The sequence below is a fragment of the Anolis carolinensis genome, chromosome 2, assembly GCF_035594765.1.
Source record: "Anolis carolinensis isolate JA03-04 chromosome 2, rAnoCar3.1.pri, whole genome shotgun sequence".
Lineage (NCBI taxonomy): Eukaryota > Metazoa > Chordata > Lepidosauria > Squamata > Dactyloidae > Anolis > Anolis carolinensis.
In genome coordinates this window covers 281,523,763-281,544,523 of record NC_085842.1, presented here as the reverse complement: position 1 = coordinate 281,544,523, position 20,761 = coordinate 281,523,763, and the positions used below count along the sequence as shown (strand labels likewise).

The following is a 20,761-nucleotide window of genomic DNA, read 5'->3' as shown; positions in this document are numbered from 1 at the left end:
CCCTTTAAATGATACAATACAACCCACACTTCTACTTTTAGTAACATTCTCCTAATTCATAAATCCTACAATTGACAATTGTCCCTGTCCTTGCTGTGGGGAGATAATAAACAGAGTCCCAGTCTTTCTTGAGGCTGATCACAGATTTCCCCTTAATCAGCAAAGACAGTTTCTCCATCTCAACTAATTTAGAGATCAGCCACTCTCCTTCTTCTTGCGCTGGGATTACTGGCTCCTTCCATCTCTAAGCATAAATGATTTTTGCTGCACTTATAATATATTGTGATGAACTTCCAATTTTTCCTTCTTAGATGGTCATCAAGAATTCTCAACAGATTAAAAAACCCTTAATTGGCCTTGAAAATATTTGTTCATATCCAGTGTTGTCTTTTGCCTTTTCAAGCTACTTCTTTTATTATTATTATTATTATTATTATTATTATTATTATTATTATTATTATTATGTTTATTATCTCCTGAAGGAAATCCTTCTAATTACTCCAAAAGCTGAAATGGCTCTCATTTCGTTATATATAATTCTGTAGTCTGTATACTTTGTGGTGATGCCTGTGGACTGAAAAAAATATGAAAGAAAAATGCCCCAAATCTTTAACTTCGGATAGGGTTGATCTCCAAGTGTGTACTGACTTTCAATTGATTTCTGTTTTGTCTAAAGTGTATTATTGTTACTGTCTAACATTATTAAATACTTTATTGATGTTTCTAATGGCCATTGCAGAGGGAAGATGGAGAAAAGAAGCTGGACAGGAAGATAATACTACTTTTATACATAATGGGGTTTAGTGGATTCATTGAGTTCAATGGAACTTCCTCCTAAATAAGTATGACCTTCAAAAGATCCTGTCTTGTACTTTGGGAGGGGGGAATTAAAGGAGAGGGCTCTCTAACTCTGTTGCTAATTGTTTAAATTAAGAAGCATAATATCAAATCTATGATGTCATCTCAAGGCACCCAGAATTCTCACTTTGTCATTTTGAAAAAGGTCAAAGAGAGATTGCACTGGCAAATATTATGAAACTATGATTTAGAGATATTCATCAAAGTCTCATAGTTTACACCAGCCACGACGTTCAACTATTGATAAAGGCAACAAATTGTACATACATTTGAAAGAATTTCTCATTAAAGTAAAACAAAACAAACAACGTTGTAAATAAACCAAAACAGGTGGCAAATTCAATTTAAAAACTACCTTATTAGAAGACTCACCTTGTAAAAACGGAGACTAAATTGAGATATGCTGTTTTCTTTTAAGAGCTAGGTTTACAGAAGCATTTAAAATGATTTTAAACAAAGTGTAATTAGAACTGCCATGTGCTGTACAAATGACTACTGAACAACTTTTGATGAATGAAGGAATATATTAAAACATCTCTGTATCTGTAATATCTACATCAAAAATCTATCCTGGAGGAAAAAGTGTTGTGTGGGTGTGTCTGCAGCGGGAGGTCTCAATGTAAGTATTATGTAGGTAGCTGTGAGTTTTCCAGACTGTATGGATATGTTCCAGAAGCATTTTTTGCTGACGTTTCGCCTGCATCTATGGCAAGCATACTCTGAGGTTGTGAGGTCTGTTGGAAACTAGGCAACTTAAAGGAGGAAACAACGAAAATGAACAAAATCTGGCTACCAGTATTAAAAAAAACTCTCAAATCAGGACAGTAAATGAAGAACACCACTTAAAAAACAGAGGAATTCCAGACATGAACCAATCAGGACCAGTTAACATCTCCCAACAAAGGATTCCCCCCCAGGCAGTAAGCAGTCAGACCTTGAAGCTGAAAGGCTATTCAATGCTAATCTAGGTGGCCAATTGAAACATTCCCATCTGCCTCGAACAGACAAGAGTTCTTTCTCCCATCCTGGACATTATTTCACAAATATATAAACTCCAATTGCTTAGTTTCCAACAGATCTCATAACCTCTGAGGATGCCTGCCACAAATGCAGGCAAAACATCAGGAAAGAATGCTTCTGGATCATGGCCATACAGCCCGGAAAACTCACAGCAACCCAGTGATTCCGGCCACGAAAGCCTTCGAGAACACATATTATGTAGATGCATATCCACACCCACAGGTACACACAGCGATTGAAAATGCAAATGGCAAAGAGAATGAAAGCATGCCCAATACTATTTATTCTTTACCTCCTTCCTAACTACGGCTGAAAGAGAATTGGGATGGCATGTCAAGCTTCACTTTAAACAAACAAACAAACAAAAAAGGGAGAACAAAAACAGGGAGGGAGACTTCCTTCTAAAGGGATGCACTAAAGATTGTTTAAAGTGAGGAACAAGGAGGGGGACGGTTGATGTCTCTTGTCAGGCTTCATCTTTGGAGACCCATCCAGCCAGTCCCGTTTTTGTCTTATTTTTCAAACCTATTTCGTATATCAAAGCTAATAAAGCAGATGCGGTTCCTTAAAGTGTCAAAATCAAAGGGAGAGGAGAAGGCGCGATGTTATCCAGTATACACACTTCCTTTCCCTTTCCCTTTCCCTATCCCTTCCTTTTCCCTTCCCATTTCCTGTCCTTCCCTTTTCCTTCCCCTTTTCTTCCCCTTCCCTTTCACTTTCCTTTTCTCTTTCCTTTCCCTTTCCTTTCCCTATCCCCCTCCTTCCTTTTCCCTTCCCATTTCCTGCCCTTTCCTTCCCTTTTTCTTCCCCTTCCCTTTATCTTTCCCTTCCCTTTCCTTTCTCTTCCATTTATCTTTCCTTTCTCTTTCCTTTCCTCTCTTGTGTCAGGTTTAAGTCAAAGTTGGGAGCAGTCTGATCGACTTCCTATCCCGCTTTAGACAGACCCCACTTATTTTGTGCTCCCTTCAGGCAAACACGCGTGTCTGGGCGCAAAAGTTTGGCGCCACGTCTGCACAGGCTTGGCCTTTCCGCGCGCCCTCGGGGCTGGCTCCTTCCCGCTTCCAAACCCCCCTCCCCCTCCCCCCCCCCCCTCCCCTCCTTTCCCCGGGATGAGATCAGAGCCCAGCACGGATTAATCCCCTTCCTTATACAGTAAAGATAATTAACTCGTTCTCGGTCCCTTTATGCCCCGTTTTCCCACCAACTCGGCCCCCTCCGCCCGCCCCTCTCCGCTGCCGCCGAGTCGGGAAGACAATCGGGCCCAGAGTTCACCTCCGCCCCCCTCCCCCCCCTTCGCCCCTCCGGCCCGGAACTGCCAACTTCCAAATGCCAACCCCTTGCAAGGCAAGCTGGACTGGCTTGACAGGAGAGGGCTTCAGACTGGGTGGCTACAGAAAGGGCATTTGAATGCGCGCCTGGCCCCTAAATCAGATCGCGGTGGGTTCCCGAATTGTCTGGGGCTGGGGACAGAAGAGTTTCAGACCCCCGTAAATCTTCCCGGGCTTTGTTTGGGTTCCGTGGGGAGGAGGTCGAAAGGCTAGTCCTCCGGCACTCCAGGGTTCAAGCTGTTGCTGCTCGGGCTGGACCTCTTGCCAGGACCCGCCGCTTTGTGAGAAAGGCTGCCACTTCAGCCCCAGAGCCCCCAAATCCTGTGGATATGCAAAGCAGGGGTGGGAGAGAGGGCGATGGTGTGTGCTTCGGTGGGACATGGAGCCCAGCCAAGTCCTCATCCATCATCCCGTGGGTCCAAAACGTTTGGGGTTTCCTGTGGATTTTTCCTCCCCTTTATTAGAAAAAATGGGTCATTCAGGGTGTCTTTGAAGGATACACAAAAGGATCTGGGGACGCATGAGGTCTATGGGCCATCCTTTCCCAAATTTTGTTTTTTGGAGTAGGAGAACATCAATAGGAACAACAAAAAGTGAACTTGGGCACAACAAAGGCTTCCTTCCTTCCTTCCTTCCTTCCTTCCTTCCTTCCTTCCTTCCTTCCTTCCTTCCTTCCTTCCTTCCTTCCTTCCTTCCTTCCTTCCTTCCTTCCTTCCTTCCTCCCTCCCTCCCTCCCTCCCTCCCTCCCTCCCTCCCTCCCTCCCTTGGCTGGCCTTCCTCCCCTGGGCGCTGGCCAAAGGGGCCGGCTGGAGATTTTTTGCAGCCTGTCCTGGTATTTGGCGAGGGAGCAAGAGTGACAACTTATTGGAAGTTCTCAAGGAATCATTTATATTTCACACTCCACTAGGCAGCTGATTTGAGATTGTCTGTTAGCATAACAAAAGCTCCGAGCCTGTGAACTTCAGAACCCTTTCGACCTCTTCGCTGCTGGCATGAATAGCCCTCAGCCTTGCCTATAGAGATCTCCCCAAGCTCCCCTGTTCGTGGTTAAATTGTTAATCAGGGTAATTTAATATAGTTTTCAATATGCCTCATCTCTTATTGGCGAAAGGCATTCACGGATTTGCCTCCCCTCCCTCTCGATTTTTTAAAGAGTTTTTTTTTATATAAGGGGGAAAAAAATCAAGTGTGAGAGAGGGGCAGCTGCAGACAGGACCCCCCCCCCTTCCTTCCTTCACTCTCCTCTCCCCAGTTCCCCTTGAAGGGCAGCCTCCAAGAGTGGAGGGCGACCAAATGCAAAATTCACACAGAGCAACAATCCCTTTCCTTGCACTCCAACCTGAACCTGAAATTCCAGACTGTGTACTCTCCATGACTCTCCCACCCCACAAAACCCTCTCTAGCTCTCTCTTTCCCAAGCAGACCAAACAAAACAACCACAAAAGCCAGAATCCCCCACCTTAACTGAACCAAGATATTTGATGCCATTCCTTTCCCAGCATTGACACAAGGCCCACGATTGGGAGCAACATGCCTCTGATAAAGGTGGCACAAACAACTGGCCTTCTTTGTGTTGTCCAAGGCTTTCATAGCCAGAATCACTGGGTTGCTGTGAGTTTTTCAGGCTGTATGGCCTTCCTTTTTCTTCTTCGTGTTGCATCACATTGTGCCAATGGAAAAGTGCATTTACTCACTGAGGAAACAACTACCATCACCCTGTGGCAAATGTTAATCCTTCTGGGTTGCTGTGAGTTTTCCAACTATATGGCCATGTTCCAGAAGCATTCTCTCCTGACATTTCACCCACATCTATGTCAGGCATCCTCAGAGGTTTTGAGGTATACTGGAAACTAAACAAGAGAGGTTTCTATATCTGTGGAAGGTCCAAGGAGGGAGAAAGAACTCTTGCATGTTGGAGGCAGGTGTGAATGTTGCAATTAATCACATTGATCAGCATTGGAAAGCCTTTCAGCTTCAAGGCCTGGCTGATTCCTGCCTGGGGCAATCCTTTGCTGGGAGGTGTTAGCTGGCCCTGATTGTTTCATGACTGGAATGCCCCCGTTTTGAGAGTGTTGTTCTTTATTTACTGTCCTGATTTTAGATTTTTTTTTAATGCTGGTTGCCAGATTTTGTTCATTTTTATGGTTCCTCCTTTCTGTTGAAATTGTCCACATGCTTGTGGATTTCGCCTAGATGTGGGCGAAACGTCAGGAGAGAATGCTTCTGGAACATAGCCAAACAGCCTGGAAAACTCACAGCAACCCAGTGAATCTGGCCATGAAAGCTTTCAACAACATGTTAATACTTCTGTTTCTCCTCTCTCTTTCTCCCCGTGCACTCTTCGATAAAATAATTAACATTTCTCTATGATTTCTTTTTCAGAAAAAGGGATAACCTCTTTGGTTTCTCAGTAGTGACTGATCTCAGAGGAAATGGAGGTCTTTCCCTCCTTCTCTCACAAACACACTTTCTTACACTACATTCTCTCTCACACACACAGACATACACACAGAGCAAGATCTCATAGGGGGTGGGGGTGGGAGTCAACAGCAGGCAGCTCGTTATATTCCAGCTCTTTTAATTACCAATTCAGGCATCTCATTTTCATCAAGCTAATTGTGAAGAACTTCTGGGAGATACCCAAAAGATGCGAGGTTTTGATTCCTTACGCACTTCAACCCATAGCTGGAAAACTGGAGAAAACTGCGATATAGGACAACAATTTCCCTCTGCAAGTTTATTCTGTTATTTTATTACTTTTTGTGGGGAAAAAATACAGTATCAGCCAAGACTTATATTTTAAAGCCAATTTTTCTTAATGGTTAGACCATGGCTCATCTTTTCCTTTTCCGGTATGTGTTGGTAGATATGTCTTTGAACAAGTTTGTGTAGTACTTGTGTATGAGAGAGCATATCTAGTGTGTATATATATCTCTATGCAGTTTCATTTATAAGATGTATGACTTAGTTTATAATTATAAAGATTCTATGGTACTTAAAAGGAATGACTATATTCTTGGTGGGAGAGGACTATGATCTTGTAAAAAAATCCAATAAAATATCAAAAGTAAAAATAAAAGCCATGAGACTTGTGGATAAAAGATTCCATTCTTTTGTGACTTAGGAAGCTGATAATTGTTCCAGAATATTGCTCTAGCTTTTCATTACATTTTTCTTTAATATGTAGGATTGAATGCAAAAGGACATTGCTCTGGTTCTATTTAGCTTTAATCCCATGATCAAGTCAATGCCATCTTATAGATGTCTACTCAGGGGTAAGCCCCACTGAGTTCAATAAGACTTACGTCCAGATAAATGTGTATAGGATTGTGGTCACATTCTTCACAACAGATTAGTCCTTGGCCTACAACACCCTTGTGAGCTTCATTATATTTTTAGGAGCCTTGTCTGTATTTCTCTCTCTATGAGAGATGGGATAAAGTGTGGCTCAGGAACACAAGTTGAATAGGGCCATCATAATAAATGAACATATCACAGATAACAAAGCCCTGTAACAGTATATTAATAATAGTTGATATACAGTAATAATAATAATAATAATAATAATAATAATAATAATAATAATAATATAGCAGAAGTAAAATCAGCAGCCCATGAAAATAACAAATGAACACAAAGACAGAGATAGAACTTTGAATGGAATTTTACAATTTAAAGCATAGACTATCAACATATATGGGAAATGACTACAGTGTGAAATTACTTGCAAAAATACAATATTTAATTAACAAATTTGTAATTTCTTATAAAAACAGTCTCTGTTAGTTGGCAAGTCATCCAAATAAATGTAATTGTAAAAATATAGTCTCTAATGGCTTCCAAATCTGTAACTTGTTGCAGAAAACAAATTATAAATGTTAGTAAGATGGCCATTTCTAGGAACTACTGAGTCTTTTGATATTTTCAGTGTTTCACATGCCAGTTTTAAACAGCTAATAATTACAGTAATAATTACTGTAAATAATGCTTACAGTAATAATAAACTGGGACAACCCATATACAACATTATTTCAATACAACTTACTGTGTGATAACAAATATTTCATAGTCTAGCATGGAAGCATTCTCGAGAGCAACAATTGTTGTCAGTAATGCATAGCATATGGTTCCTACTAAAATACAAGTCAAATATGAATCAATGGAGCAATGTTGCAGGGAAGTAAGCACAACACAAATCTATGTTGCATCATATCGAGGCAAATGATAGTAGTATTCTTGTTCTATGTTGCATCTCTCTTGGGCATTGTAGTTAAGAAGAACATCAAGCTGTAAAGTATCCAGAGCAAAGGTGACCAAGATAGTAAATGGTCTGGAAAGTAACCCTTTTAGGAATGGCTGAGAAAGCTGAATACATTTAGCCCAGAAAAGAGAAGGCTGAGAGACCATCTTCAAATATTTCAAGGGTTGTCATGTGTAACATGGAGAAAGCTTGCTTTCTGTTGCTTTGGAGGGCAAGTGACAAACCATTTGATTCAGTTTTGAAGACATGTGATTCTGACACAATATTAGAAAGAATTTGATAGAGGTAGGAGCTGTTTAGCTGTAGAACAGACTATTTTGGAAGATGATGTAGTCCTTCCTTTGAAATTTCTAAACAGAATTTCACTAGACATGTGTCTTGCATGGAGCCAGAATGGATGATGGTTACAGAGACCAGCATTAATATCCCCTCTCAACCATGCAGACCCACTGGGTGACCTTGGGCAAGTCATATTCTCCCAGCCTCAGAGGAAGGCCATGCCAAAGCCTCTAAACTAAACTTGTCAAGAAAACTCCAAGGCAGCCTTACCTTAAGGTCATCATGAAATAGGCATGCAATAAAAATCAAAATAGTTATGTCTTCAAGTCACATTCAATGTATCATGACTTAGGAAATCTTTAAGTGTGAATTTCTGCATATGGAAGGAGATTGACTACACAACCAATAGGACCCCTTCCAACTACATTTTTATGCATCTAGAAATGGACTGGAGTGGGGAGGATAAGGCTTCCTGGGATTATGTACTGTTGCTTATGATTCCCTAAAAGTGTATAGAAGAGGGTAAAAGGGGTAGGTGTCCAGAGAATGGTCACTTGTGGCTTTCATCTAACCAACCATCTGAAGTGCTGGAAATGTAATGAGAATGCTTCTGCCTTGGGCCTTTTAAAACCATGACTTTGCCTCATGGTTTTAGGGATGGTTTTTATTTTATATTATTCATCTTTTTATGCCATTTTAATGTATAACTTATGTATGCTTTCAATAAATTTTTCTGTTTCCAGCGTGGCTGTGTTTTTGTTGCTCCTATTGCAAATTACAACTGCTAAGTTAAACACACATACAATGCAATACTTATAAAAATGAAGAATAAATACAGTCACTTTGGGTTATTTTTGAAACTATTTTTAAAAGATCATTTTACATTTTCCTGTCTTAACAGGCTCAGACTGTAGTCACTTTTTAAATGAACAGAAAACTACAGAGAGAGATAACTTGGCATTACTTTTATTTTGGACATCCATATGAAGAAATCTTTATTAGGATTAAATTCTGTTTCTTACTCTCTTGGGTCAACTAAATATTACTCATATTAGATATTAAATATTACCCATATAATATTATTGCATTTTTGTGGTTTTCCTTCTTTTGGAACATGAGTCAAAATTGCTTCAGAAGTCAAGCAGGAAAACTAGAAAATCCATGTCCTGTTTTGGTTTTGTTTCATTTTGTGTTTTCCTGAATTTGGAACCAGAGAATTAGTAGTTTTATTGATGCAGCATATCTTGCATGCCAAAAACAGATAAACAAAATGATAAAATATGCCTTCAACAGAAAATGTTGATAAAGCATTGTGGGCATATTCCATCCCTGTGGAAATTATCAATAGCAGCCTTTCTACTAATTTGAAAAGGAACAGAATTTGTCTTTGATTAAACTGTCTTGGTGTGAATAGTAGAAGTTTTGTTTAATGTCATAATCTCAAGAAATTCCTTGGACTTCATAAAATGAAACAATTTTCTAATCCTCATCACATTTAATTAGAAGTATGTTTCCATAATCAGAACAGAAGAATATACCTTCAAGTTCAGGACTGTGGAAGAGAGCCCGTTTCTGTTTGATTTCTATAGATCTTAAATATTACTGTAGGTGTTAGTGAATGAGATGAGATAGTCCAATTAATTCAGTTTTTATTTTAAATAACCAGGAACAGCCATTTTCAAAATGTCCTGTTCAATGACCCTAAACTTCTGTTTTCAAAACATTGCATCTTGAACATTTATATAAAACTGTATATATTTAAAAGAAATTTGGGAAAGGTGGAAAGCCTCATTTTAACTGTGAAATGACATTTACATTTCCCATGCTTTTTCTTATTATCTCTTTCCCCCTTTTCATTAGATTTCCCCCCCTTCTTTAGAATTTATGGTCCATGGCCGTCATTGCACTTCCCACATCTCTAAGTGTGTGTTAAATTTTCTTTGGGAGGTTAATAAACATAAAGTGAAGAGGCAAAAAGAGCCCTTTGAAAAGTTACGTGTTCTGAAAGGATCCATTTTAACGGTTTACATTTAAGTAGGTCACTTACGTAATTTCAGCTGACTATGATTTGCTTGAATTAAATGAATGAATAGGGCGACACTTCTCTTAGAAATTAGACAACTGCTTAGCTGCACCTCTTGTTTTTATTTTTATTTTCCTTGTGCAAAAAGCTGCTTTCATTGCAGTGCGCTCTAAACTGCACATCAGCTGTACAGTCTGTGTGAGTTGTATGTGAAAGGGGATGTATATTTATTGTTTGTGATGGTGTTTGACAAGGGAAATGGATGCAGACACCAGAACAATTATATTACAATCCCTTTGGGAATGCCAACACCAAATTTAGCCAGACTGATGGGGTACTGTCTAGACGACCCCTTTTGTATATCAGCTGTTCTCTCTTCCCCCCTCCTTGCTTTATTGTAATGCCTCAATCTCTGACATAAAACCTGCATATGGCTTCTGAGCATAGCCAGCCTTGGAAGCATGTTCTGAGTTTATTAATCTTCATTATTGGTAAGCATAAAAGGCCATCTAATTCTTACTGTATGGTATGCTCCAGTATTACACATACAACATACACAATAATACATGCGATAAAAAATTCCCAACCCCTGTAATTAAAATGTGATTTGCTTGAATAAGGAGATATACTCAAAAGTGATAAATGAGGAGGCCTGGCTGATCATTGAAGATGCTTAGGTGTTTGATGAATTCTTACAGCAAAAATGTATCCTGAGATCAAGCCTGGTTCGTCCCTCCATTGCCCAAATTAAGAACATACATATTAAATAGCATGAGAGCAAGAGGAAGAAATGATCATATACCTTGGGTAAACTATAGTTTCAGGTTTGGAAAGAATGATGAATATAAAAATAATGACTGCCTGTTAAAATACGAGTGAATTAAAAAAAAATCCAGTCACAATAATGGTTTGCACTGTGCAGCTGCATCATAAAACTTCGCATGAATCTTCTATAAACTATCTACACATTTGTGTCAAGGCCATGGAACAGCCAGCTGCCTCTTGTAGATTGTAGATCTGTGAAGGAAGGAAGGAAGGAAGGAAGGAAGGAAGGAAGGAAGGAAGGAAGGAAGGAAGGAAGGAAGGAAGGAAGGAAAGAAAGAAAGAAAGAAAGAAAGAAAGAAAGAAAGAAAGAAAGAAAGAAAGAAAGAAAGAAAGGAAAGAAGAGAAGAGAAGAGAAAGGGCAGATTCACTACTTTGCACCTCCCTTTTGTGAGCAGTAAGACTCTTTTATTTATTTCTTTTCTACACTGCAACGATCAGCTTGGCCAAGGGCTCCATTAGTTCAGGGCAGGGTCAGTTTCATTTTGAAAGAGAGAGCACATCAAAGACTCATCATGTCTGTAATAATCGGCTCCCTTAACAAACCTATAAGCTGAACAGAAACGACTGGAAGGATGGTGTGTATGTGACTCAGTACAAGAAGTGCTACTTCCCAAGAAGTATCAGATTAAGCAGCTCCAAGCAGCTCTTGGTTTAGAAGAAAACCTCTGTCCAATCCTGGCACTGCCTTGAGACAGAAGAAGCTTAGCGAATAACACCAGTAAGGCATGCGAAGACCGTCACCAGGGTGCTACATAACACTGTTCCACCATGGCATCTTCTCAAGAAACTCATAAGATAGGATGATTGGAAAGGAGAGGTACTATCCAAAGGTCCTTTGGTATTCTTCATGAGTGAATCAGCCAATGCAACCATACTGGCTGGGGAATTCTGAGAGATAAAGTCCCCAAAGCTTCTGTTTCCAGGTTGTGACTGCTTCACCACAAGGACTATCATTAATACAATTGGAAATGGGAGCATTGTGCAAATTGGTTGATATGTCATTTGCCAAAATATTCCTTCTCTGCTCACTCTGTTTTTGAAGGACGATGTTTTTATTATTCCAATTTCTTCCTGATTACTAGGGTAGTAGATGGACCTGCACAACTGGTCATATAATTCTGATATTCATAGCAGAAGGTCTTGCGATAGGAAAATAGTAGAATTGGCTCCAGACATGTCCTGAGGTAACATATGATGTCTCTGTTCCAACCACAAATGCAGAATTTCAGATCCAAAGGCAACCCAAACTGGCTGTTTGAACTTGCTAGCCAACCAGCTTGCTTTTTTATTTTCTAAATTAATTACAGATCGAGTCTCCTTTATACAAAATGTTTAGAACCAGAAGTGTTCTGGATTTCCTTTTGGATTTTGGAATACTTGAAATTTGCATATATATACGTGTGTGTGTGTGTGTGTGTGTGTGTGTAAAAGGTAATTTTATACAACATTTTAAATAATTTTGTGCATAAAACAAAGTCAATGCACATTGAACCATCAGGAACCATCCATGTGGACAATTAAATATTTTGGATTATCTGGGTTTTAGAAACCTGGATAAAGGATGCTAAACCTCTAATTAATTTGAAGCATTTATCTGTTGCTTTTCAGACTGGCAATGCAATGCCTTACAGGCAAAACATACAATGCACAAATAAAAACATTAAAAAGAAGATTAAAACAACTTCTTGCAATAATTTTAAATGAACACTTAAAACACCAAAAGTTGTGTCCCCTGGTTTTAAGAAGGTGGGCCATGAGAAAGAACATTGACTTGGACAGAACCAGCTTAGCTTCCCTTTGGAAAGAATTCCACAGTCAATGAACTACTACAAAGAAAACCTTGTTATGTGTATCCATTCATTTAGCCTCATAGAGTGGTGGGATGCAAAAACGGATCTCTACTGAGGATCTTGAATTTCAGCCAGGCTCATAGAGGATATAGACTGTGGAACAATGCACTCCTGAGGGTAGCAGTCTACATTTAGGAGTGCAGAGCAGGTTACATGGGACATACAGCATTGTGTATGGTGAACTACATAAACACCTAAATCTGGGGCTGGTCCAAAGAATTGCTGCTTCTGTCAAGATGTTGATATCCTCCATACCTGAAACATACTATTACTTTTCACAATAGCAACAACAACAACAACAACAACAACAACAACAACAACAACTTTATTTTTGTACCCTGCCTCCATCTTCCCGGAGGGACTCAGGACAGCTTACATGGGGACAAGCCCGATCAACATAGTTAAAATATAACACACAAAAATATACAAACAACAGCATAAAACAGAATAAAACAACAACATTATAAAAGAATATAAGAGCAGCCATCAAACCAACAACCAATGAATCTGAATTAATAATCAGTTTCTGGGCATGGGTGGGCGGACTGGTGTGAATCAATTTTGAGGATAGGGCTAATGGATGAAGTGTGTAAGGCAGATGGCAAAATTAGGGATGGAGGGCAATTTAAAATGGGGCATAATAGTTTTGGTCAGAGAACAGTAGTATAGTGCAAGGACAAGATTTTGGGTCCTAGTTGGGGCCAAGTTATCTGGGGGATTGTCTAGTCAAAAGCACAGCGGAACGTCTACCATCGAGAAGCCCATATCCTTTGTCCCCACCAACCATGCCTCAGATGGGGATAGGAGTGAGAGAAGAGCCTCCACATAAGATCTTAGAGATTGTGCTGGTTTGTAAGGGAAGATGTGGTCACAAAGATAGGCAGTGTGGCCATGGATCTCCAGAGCTCTCCAGAGCACTCTGTGGCTGCCACTGTGGTGAAAAACAATGACAAAAGTAGGTACTATCCCTTTTCCCCATGCTGCAGAGCACAGGAAAAGCAGGATGACAGCATTGGCCCATGTGAATAGCAGGACTGGTTCTGAATTAGAGCTGACCCAGCTATCCAGATACACATCAAAGTGTGGTGCTAATGTGGGGGAAATCAGGTTAATCAGTTTTTCCCTGTGTTAGGGATTGAAAGTCCCTGAATCTCATCTGGATGCTCAGCATTGACTTTTGGCCCAATTTGGGGTCTGGGACCTACGTAGACTGGGCCTCAATCAGGAAGAATTAATTGAGAGACTGTTACTCCATTGCAATTCACCCCTGAGGTTGTTGCTTCAGTCTGCCTAATGCTTGGGCTGATCCTGGAAAGCATCTCCTGATCTGTTAATAGTAGGTATAATTGTAGATGCCAACAGAGTCATTTGAGTTCAGGAGTATGATTTCATGACCTCTGCTGGAAACTAAAACTAGTCTTAAGAAAAACAAACATACACTCACACCTTGAATGAACCCAGGGTGGATTAGCTCCTTGTGAACTCCTGCAAAGACCCCAGGGAACATCTCTCCATGAGTATGTTCCTTCTCTGCATTTTATCTCTGACAGTAATTTTAGTTCCTGGCTTCGGAGAAGTGAAAAAATGAACTCCACTTTTTCAGTCAAAAGAGATTTGCCTGTTGCAGGTCATAGCTGAGGTTACCAGTAGGGAAGGAAATTCTACAGTATAAAGCAGCCTGCATTTTTTGGCTCTCTACATTGTATTTGACCTGTGGGTAAATACAGGACTCCATGTTTCAAAGTTATGATTCTCCTTCCCTCCCTCTCCCCCAGGGGTTAGCAACCCCCCTCCCCTGCTGTGGACAATTAGGATCTTAGCCATTTTTGTTCAGTGGGGAAGAAAACCTAGTTTATTCATCTCTTTGTACAGAGCTGGAAAGGAAAGATACATGGGCCAGAAGAGTAATTTATAGTATATTCTGGCCCATCAGGCAACTTAAATGAGGTTAGAGTTATAACTGCAATTTGGGGGCTGAAAATAACAACAGAAGTACAGGAGTGGCTTGGATGGTTGGCAGGTAACTGGAAGGTACAGAGGAAAACGTACAAATAGAACATTCACATTAAGCCAAGTGAACAAGAATAACATCTGTGTTGTCGAAGGCTTTCATGGCCGGGATCACAGGGTTGTTGTATGTCTTTCGGGCTGTGTGGCCATGTTCCAGAAGTATTCTCTCCTGACGTTTCGCCCACATCTATGGCAGGCATCCTCAGAGGTTGTGAGGTATGGATAAATTAAGTAAGGAAAGGAAAGAATATATATCTGTGTATAGTCCAAGGTGTGGCAAGAGTTCTTTGTCACTGGGAGCCAGCATTAATGTTTCAGTTAATCACTCTAATTGGCATTGGAAATGTTTTGTCCCTTGCCTGGGGGCATCCTTTGTTCAGTCAAGTCCTTATTGTGTTGGTTCCCATCTACTGTTTTGATGTTGGAGTTTTGTAATACTGGTAGCCAGATTTTGTTCATTTTCATGGTTTCTTCCTTTCTGTTGAAGTTGTCCACATGCTTGTGGATTTCAATGGCTTCTCTGTGTAGTCTGACATGATAGTTGTTAGAATGGTCCAGCATTTTTGTGTTCTCAAATAGTATTCTGTGTCCAGGCTGGTTCATCAAATGCTCTGCTATGGCTGATTTCTCTGGCTGAATTAGTCTGCAGTGCCTTTCATGTTCTTTGACTCTTGTTTGGGCGCTGCGTTTGGTGGTCCCTATGTATACTTGTCCACAGCTGCATGGTATCCGGTAAAGGACTGTTTTGTTGATGCAATATGTGGGAAACAGATTATTTATTTACTTATTACATACATTTCCGTCTTTCCTCTAATGAATTCAAGTCTGTGTATGTGGCTTTTATTCCTCCCCCCCTTTCCCTCGGCAACCACCATGTGATGTAGGTCAGGTCAATTGATTAAGTGGTCCAAGATTACCCAGTGATTTTCATGGCCATCTTAAAGCTGGGTGGATCTCCCAAACTGCAGTCCGGCACTCAAACCACTTTGCCACCCCAGCTTTATATAGTCCTGCTTTCAGAAGTTGGTCCAGTTACTTCTGTGTTTTTATTTTCCTTTTATTCCTTTTATGATTTATGGATTATGTGTAATACTGGTGTATTATAAGTGTAAGCTTTTTGAATCAGAGGTTAAGACCAAATTGTGCTGAAATTTAAAAGGCCATTTTCCCCCTAGCTTTACATGGGGATCCTTGTTGTTCCCCAACTTGATTCTGCTTAAATTCCAAAATCAGATGAATCATGACAGTTGCTGGGTTTCACCTTAGTGTGGTAGTTGGTCTGCGCTGGGTTGACTATGAACTTTTAAAAGTGCTATCCAAGACATTGAACTTACTTGGGAAACAAAGTCCAGCAATTGTCCCACCACAAATTTGACATTTTATGACCCACCTGCCCCCTGTCCAGTGCATCATTCCCTAACATTTGTCAATCACAACTCCAGAAATCCAAAGGGAGCATAATGGCCCTTCTAGGACAATTTATAGATCCACAGGTCTGTTCTATGCCTTGAAAGAGGATTTTCCTCTAGACCCAAAGTAACTTTTGTTCCACTTCTGATTTTGGGAAAAGCCTTCCCCAGGTCTCAGACAGGCTGTAGAACCCAAAAATAGTGTGTAATTGCCAGCCATGACCACTGGAAAATTCTACAGATAGGAAGCCAATTATAGGTTAAAATGTGTAACACATTTTTCCATTTTCCTAATCTGGGTCAATATTATCAATACCGACTGCTGGAAACTCTTCAGGTTTCATACTTGCCCAATTCTACATTGAGATGCCAACGATTGAACCTAGAATGTCTGTATATAAAGTATATAATCTAACATAAAACTATGGCCTTTTCTATAACTAAAGGATAAAGACCTTCCAACCTATGGACTGGATGTGTTTTTGAATTTTTAGTCATTCTTAATTGAAGTTTTTTTCCTTAATCATGTAGATTGATTTATTTATTCATCCCTTTTTTCCAGAACTGCGATTTAAGGCAGATCACAACAAGATCAAAACAGGTACCAGTAAATGTAGTCAACAAGCCATAATGCCTAATGACAAACTCTGAATATTAAAATGCCATTGAATTAAACAGAAATGTGGGTTTTAATTCATATGCAATCTCAACCAGTGCTTCAGTGTTAGATTTGATATGTGTGACATGCTGGTATATGTTGGCATGCAAATCGAACGATTTGGATCAAACTGCCTCACTGTGGTATCATTGACATGCAATCCCATGAGCGATATTCTGTGGGCACCTGGGCATAACAGTATCCTTCCACTTCATAACTTACATGCAAGACAGGCCACTGCTGGGAGGACCACACCACGCTGACAGCAGAGTGAGTCTATGATGGTCCAGTGGTGATTAGATGTGATGTGGATGACATGTTATGGCCAGATCCCTTGCTGGCTTGGATGAGAAAGGAGATATAATCCATTGGACAAAGCACATTTTCTTGTTGTATAGCTTAGAGGCAACAGAAGTGGTAATTTTCAGAAGGGTAGCTGGATTAGCCTATTGCAGCAAAATAGCCCAAAATCATAAAGCATATTTAAGACTAAGCACATTTATTATACCATCAGTTTTTATCATTCATTTGTCAGGGTGGCTGTATTGATCATTTTCAAAAGTGTAACTGGGTCTCTTGTAGCAAAATGATCAAGAATGAGTTAATATGATAAGAATATGTTATCAATCACATCCTCTGATGATATGCTGGTATTTTCTGAAAAAGCCGTTTTTCACCCTGTTTTCCTCTTGGAGTTTGCCAAAAAGTGGACACTGTAATCCACAGTCTATTTCATTTTGTAGGAAAATAGTTATAAATATTATGAGTACCTGTATATCTGTCTAATACCGATTTTTTTTAAAAAAAACAACAACAATCCACAACAAAATGAATTTAGAGATGGAAATACAGGCTGATTAATTGCCCAGATCAGCCAAAGTTTATCCTAAACATATTACTTGGAAGAAAATCCTGTGTAAATTAATGGGATTTATTTTTTTAAGTAAACGTGTCTAGGATTACCAGTATATTCTCACTGAATACAGAAGGACTACAAGATGATTTGAATATGCTGAAAATATCAATGATACAGTCTTTCCTAGTCTGTATTAATTTAGACTGAAGAGCATCTTGTAACTATTTTTTCATACACATATCCATCAACTTTCTGGCACATAAAAGAGAAATAGGTAATATTTCTCCCATACATTTAGATTACTATATTTATCAATGATCTGTAGTTTAAAACAGGAATATTCAAATATGCAACTTCCTGCTCCTGGTGCAGCCTGAAGTGTTATAATTCTGGGAATACAAGTACTGTTACTATTAACAGTGCTGCGTGAAGTCTCAGTTGATAAAATGAAAGTATTTTTAAAATGCATTGGCTGCAATTCTAAATCACCTACTTAGCCATATAGCTACTTTAATTATGCAAGTAAGTAACACAGGTTTCTGTCAATTGACGTTTCCATTCCTTTCCTTCCAGTGATCTCCAGTGCAACCAGTCAGAAGCAGGATCCCTATCATATTGTTCCACTCATCAGAAATTGCTAATGGGAGGTGAGGATGGAAACATCAGTTTGTTGAATATCAATTGACTGCAGAGAAGAATCCTGTTGCTTGCAGTGGCTGCTGCACAGTATTCTCTACTTTGTTGTATATATAGGGATTGTGAATCCAAATCAATGACAAATGTATAAATCTAGAAGGCTGGGTTGCTGACCTGAAGGTTGCTGGTTCAAATCCAACCTGGGGAAAGCGTGGATAAGCTCTATCGGCTCCAGCTCTATGCGGGGACATGAGAGAAGCCTCCCACAAGGATGGTAAACAACTGAAGACCTGGATGTTTCGGTTGGCCTTTGCTTAGACAGTCACTGGATGATCAGCCTCAGATGACATTTTAATTGTATGCTGAATTTTATTAGGTCCTCATCACTTATGTATTTTAACTTATCATATTATTCCTATTTTGCTTCTGCAGTTCCTCCATTTATGCAGACGACAGAGCTGTACCTGGTTGACTGATATTTTAATTGTTGCAAACTCTTGTTTTTATTGTATTACTGTTTTATCTTTTGTATATTGAATTGAATTTTGTGGCTTTTTGCTCAATTGTATGGTTCGGGCCTTGGCCCATATGTGCTGCCCCAAGTCCCCCCAAGGAGATGGTGGCGGCGGGGTATAAATAAAGTTGTTGTTGTTGTTGTTATTATTATTATTATTATTATTATTATTATTATTATTATTATTATTATTATTATTATTATATGGCCTAAGGACTAATCAATAAAATGTTCTATATTCTATTATTATAATAAAAACATCAAAACATCTGAGTGTCCCCTGGGCAACATCCTTGCAGACAGCCAATTATCTCACATCACAAGCGACTGGCAGTTTCTCAAGTCGCTCCTGACATGAAGAAAAGCTATATCTTTATTATTTCTTTAAGCTTTAAATTCAATATTAAATCAAATATTTAATCTTCAGATATAGTTGGTTCTACAGGAGCAACTATAATAACATTACAAACACAAGCACAATGTATGTCCCTATATACAATTTGCAGTATTAATATACAACAAATTATATATTAAATTTGACCCATATGCACTGTCCACAAAGTTCAATGTATCCAGTGATGTGCTTTTGAAGCACTTGATTGCAGGATTCTTCTGCCTGTGCTACTCAGTAGCATTCCAACATTTGGATGGAATCTTAAAATCTTAAATAGAAACTCAATGCAAATACAATATAAAAATTACCCCTTTGTTCCGTCCTAAATACATAACTGAAAATATCACTACGTTATTCGAGGCGATACTGTTCTTGTCAAGGACAGACGCCACAAGATAAGATATAACAAAGTTTATTGGAGTAACAGAACCAAAAATGCCCGTAAAAGACAAGGGCTAGGCAAACATTGGCCTTAAAAGTAAAAAGACACAAGGAAAACGTTCAAAAGATAAACCAGATTAAACCGGAGTTTAATCCGGGTTAAACCAAAAAAGCTTACTTCAGCCTGGGACTTAAACAAACAAAGCTGGTGAACAAAAGGTTCAAAGAAATGCAAATAATTGGCAGCAGATACTTCTCTGCTGCCAAAAGCTATGTTTGAGTAACTAAGAGGTTACTCCTCCACGCAGCAAGCAATTTCCAGATACAAACACAGCAGACAAGGGCAGAAGCGGTCAGCGAAGTTCCAATCCGGTCCGAAGGTCGTAAGGCAGGTATAGACGTTTGTAGTTCACCAGTTCCAACGATAATCACAGGAAGGAGAATCCGAGGCCGTAGTCAGTCAGTCAGTCAGTCAGTCCAGAGTAAACAGATGGCGTTCGTCAAGAAGACGACGGAGGTCCAAGCTATTAAGATTAAGCACAGGTTGCACAACAAAAGCCCACACAATTCCTCCCGCCGTCTATGCCCAGTGTCCTTGGTAACTTACGTAGTCAGCAAACGAATCACACCCGTCTTCAGGAACTTCCCACACAGAGCCCAAGCGTTCGTCCAGATTACCTTGCCCAACGCAATTAGCCATTGCTTCCAAACCCCATTTTATGCCAGTTTACAGCTCCTCATCGCTATCAGCTGTTCCCCTAATTCCGGGCGTCTCCTCATCACTTTCCTCATCAGAACTGAAACACCTTTGACTACGCCCCACAGCATCCCCAGCTGTGGATCCCGTTCCATCCCTCCAGCTTGTCCACGGGTCTAATCCTGAAGGTCCCCAATCGCCTTCCATACTATCATTGCCAGTGGCACCCAAATCCTCCCTCACACGAGTCCATTCCATGTCATCCTCCTCTGAGCTAACCATCTCTTCCTCCATTCTCTCAGTAAAACCCTCAAAGGAGTCCTCGTCAGATGGTTCTGCAAATAAGTCCCGCAGCCACTTCCTTTCTCGCTCCTCGAGAGTATCTGACTCCCGAGGAGTCTTACGACCACGTCTCCCAGTATCGGAGCCATAAGGCTCAACCATAACAGTTCTGGCACTGCAGTTCACATCTAACTCTTTTTCTCCTCCTGAACAGAATCAGCAATTGCAGTCTCTTCTTTAGGTCTTCACTGCTCATCATTGCACCAAGCCAATAATGGTTGCAAGTACAGTGTAGTTGAAGAAGTACATGACAAGAACAGTAACAACATCCAAATAGATTTCATTTCACAATTAACAAAAAAGGCAGTTATTGTTGGGGCCATAATCCGTATTTCAGGTTTATCTCCTGTAAAACTCTTGAAATAAAGATTGCTATCACTGTTCTTTGACAATGATGGTCATATGGCCCCACACCTGTTT

The 20,761-nt window shown here is 39.9% G+C and overlaps 1 long non-coding RNA gene across 2 annotated transcripts in view; it reads left to right on the top strand.

Moving 5' to 3' along the window:
* The window catches only part of LOC103277614 (uncharacterized), a 22,652-nt gene extending 3,855 nt beyond the window's left edge, over positions 1-18,797 (top strand). Inside the window, exons 1-4 of one of the 2 annotated variants that reach the window (XR_010003550.1) lie at positions 4,000-6,058; positions 16,426-16,464; positions 17,951-18,024; positions 18,446-18,797. This is a non-coding gene — a long non-coding RNA (uncharacterized LOC103277614). Of the gene's footprint in view, positions 1-3,999; positions 6,059-16,425; positions 16,465-17,950; positions 18,025-18,445 lie in introns of those variants that run through there. The other variant, XR_010003549.1, reaches the window with a different exon arrangement.
* The last annotated feature ends 1,964 nt before the right edge of the window (positions 18,798-20,761 follow it).